Here is a 3411-nt window from a genome sequence, read left to right as displayed (position 1 = left end):
CTCCCCCCGCCCCCCCCCCCCCCCCGCCCCCTCCAAAAAAAGTGTTAACATACGATTTGTTCCACCAAACAACTTAAAATACTGTAGGTTGGACCAATACACTTTTTCAAATAAACGTACAGTATTTATTATTTGAGAAGAAGGGTGTCAAACTCAATTTTGGGGGCCACGTTGTAGTTATGGTTTCCTTTGGAGGGCTGTTATGATAGCAAACCCAAACAAATGTATGATCGCCTCACCTTGTCACCCGCAACAAATTGATGAATAGTTTTGAAATCATCCATGCATCCATCCATTTTCCGATCCGCTTTCACGGGGGGTGCTGGAGCCTATCCCAGCTGTCTTCAGGCAGTCGGTGGGGGACACCCTGAACCGGTTACCAGCCAATCGCAGGGCACACAGAGACGAACAACCATCCGCGCGCTCACACTCACACCCAGGGACAATTTGGAGTGTTCAATCAGCTTGTCATGCATGTTTTTGAAATATGGGAAGAAACCGGAGTACCCAGAGAAAACCCATGCAGGCTCGGGGAGAACATGCAAACTCCACACAGGAAGGCCAGAGCTGGAATTGAACCCGCTACCTCTGCACTGTGAGGTCGACGCACTAACCACTGGACCAACGGGCTGCCGGTTTTGAAATCAGAGGCTTGTAAAAACAGTTAGAGAATTGGTGACAAAAAATGGCTGCAATATCTCAACATTTGTAAAACTGAAGACTAATTTGCGCTTTAGGCATTTTCGCAAGAAACATGAAGTCGATGCACATACTGCAATTTGCGTTTGCGAGCCACATAAAATGACGTCGTGTCAGACCAGGCATTGAGTTTGACACTTGTGTGTATTCATGTACCACCGTGATGAATGGCAAAAAGATGATCGCACAACATGAATCGAGAAAGAGTTTTTAAGCAGTGTTGCACACAAACAGGCGAAAGGAAGGATGCAAGGTCTGAGGAAAGGAAGCAAAACGTGTGCAGCAGACGTGTTAACCAACCACGAGTCCAACGTGGTACAATCAACTACGTTAAACTTCGCGGGTGCGTAGGAAATTCTTTACAGGTGAGTTTCTTCACTTTTCTCCAATTGAAACACGATTTAACCCCTTCTCTGTAGGTGCTGCTGTTTTTGGTTTGCAACACAACAGACTCTTCTGTTCACTATGTCGTGTTGTCAATTTATGGTAGCATTTGGGAACTGGCACTTTTTTTCACAAATGGAAAAAGAGAGACATTTATTTGAGGGAGGGGTTTATTTGTTTCAAGTAGGTGAGGCGCCCACTCCGTTCTCCGGGTCGCACCTGTGGAGTGGACAAAGTGGCAAACTAGACGAGCTGTGGGCGCAGGGGGTGCATTGTGCTCAATGTTGCTCTCCTTTAAGGCACCCGAGCTGGTGAATATTCATGAGTGAACGAGCGCGTTCCGCAACGTCTGGGGGACGGCACGCGACAGAATCACAGCGCCAACTTGTTCCAATTATGGAACTTAATTGTTGGATGTGTCTTCATTGTGGCACAATGCACTGGCTCTGTGTTTTCAAATTCACAAAGAGAGCCTGCACGATTTCAATGGGATTCATGTGAGTTTAATTTTGATCTGTGCAGATTTGAGGGAATTTACGGTTTCCTTGCCGCATGACTTTTGATGGATACATGTTCGTCTTTCTCTGACACCGGTAGTCTTTTTCCAACATGCACAATTTTTAAGCGGAGCGGGTAGAACTGTAATTTTATTTGAGCCTGCACAGTTTCTACATTATTTTTTGCAGCCTTTTCAAAACTGTGCAACCTGATTGAATTTTCCGTAGATTTATTACAACCTGCATAACTTATGCAATTTAAAGAAGTCTAGTGCAGATTTTACAAACTCACAGTCGTCATATTTTAATCTGAATTGATGTTCTTCGATTTATGGTAGTCCTGTTTTAACCTGTACAGATTGTAGAGGCATGCGATTGGCAGGCAACCGGTTCAGGGTGTCCCCCGCCTACTGCCCAAAGACAGCTGGGATAGGCTCTAGCATGTACCGCAACCCTTGTGACGATAAGCGGATCAATAAAGAAGAAGAAGAAGAAAGAAGATTATCGAGGATTTACGGTAGTTTTATTTAAAAAAAGGGACTCTTTAATTGGCTGAACATTCGCACTTCAAGTTGTAGTTCTGTTCTTAAAATTGAAGTCAGCAGTAAAAAGTACCTCCCACACGATGACCTAGTGGTGACTGACAGTGACAAATAATTCTAGGCTTGTTTTGTGACGGTATTCGTCAGTCTCAAAATCGCCTCGTTTCGAATGAAAAAAGGTGTGAACCCGATCACGTAGACACAGAAACGATACAAGCCAAATGCTTTTGTTGACTTGTTCACACGGTGTCTTTTTCTCACGAAACTCAAAGAATTTAGCCAAAGACTTATTGGGGACGGACTTTTTAAAAACTTAGGTTGTAAAATAATGTCTTCTTTTTAAATTTTGAGGTGATTTATAGTAGTCTTCTTTTAACCTCCATCTTTTTGTGGATTGGGTTGTTCATATGATTAACCTGCATACATTTTACACAGATTTTCTGTGCAAGAGGTCATTCGTCATACGTAGGTCATTCGTAGATACAAACGCTGACCGACGTCCATAAATGTTTGTAAAATGCCGTGTTTTTAACCACGCGCCACATCGTAGTGTTCAGTATCATAGTTCCCCTTCTTTGCCGCGACGCACGGCGAGCGACACCGCTCCATATTCACACCTCAACACGCATTTATGATGAGAAGAGGAAGGAAGCCTTCTTCTCCCCAAAGAACATTCCTGCGATGAGGTCACGTCTGTCTCTCACCAACAATTACTTCTCTCTATCCTCCTTCTCCTTCACCGTTTACATATGCATGGCAATTATAGATTGAAATGACATGTGTTCTGATTTATGAAGAATTCATTCTAGGAACAGCCTCTTGATTTGTATTCTCAGCTTGGGAACCTCCTGTACATTTCTTTAAACTAACGCAACGCTTATTAGAATCATGGAGTCTCATTCCAACCTGCAAAATCTTTATGGGGATTTATGGGACAGTTTTATTTTAGACTGTGATGATTTTATAGGATTTACGATAGCTTGATTTGCACACACACACACACACACACACACACACACACACACACACACACACACGCACGCACGCACGCACGCACGCACGCACACACACACACACACTCATCCTCCCGTTTCCACTTGTGTTCACCAGCCAAAATGTGGCACACGAAAATAGGCAGAATACTTGGAATTTTACTATAGATGAACCATCCATTAAGGGTGCTTACCTACATGACTCAACTTGTTTCAGGGTTGTTGAGATGGAAATATGTAACGTGTGTGTGTGTGTGTGTGTGTGTGTGTGTGTGTGTGTGTGTGTGTGTGTGTGTG

At 43.7% G+C, this 3411-nt stretch overlaps 1 protein-coding gene across 1 annotated transcript in view; it reads right to left on the bottom strand.

The window, feature by feature from the left end:
* The window catches only part of LOC109507780 (metabotropic glutamate receptor 4-like), a 250799-nt gene that overhangs the window by 246740 nt on the left and 648 nt on the right, over positions 1-3411 (bottom strand). The window lies entirely within an intron of this gene.

Source organism: Hippocampus comes, unplaced genomic scaffold (genome assembly GCF_001891065.2).
Source record: "Hippocampus comes isolate QL1 unplaced genomic scaffold, H_comes_QL1_v1.1 scaffold17, whole genome shotgun sequence".
Taxonomy (NCBI): domain Eukaryota; kingdom Metazoa; phylum Chordata; class Actinopteri; order Syngnathiformes; family Syngnathidae; genus Hippocampus; species Hippocampus comes.
This window is presented reverse-complemented; position numbering and strand designations above follow the sequence as displayed.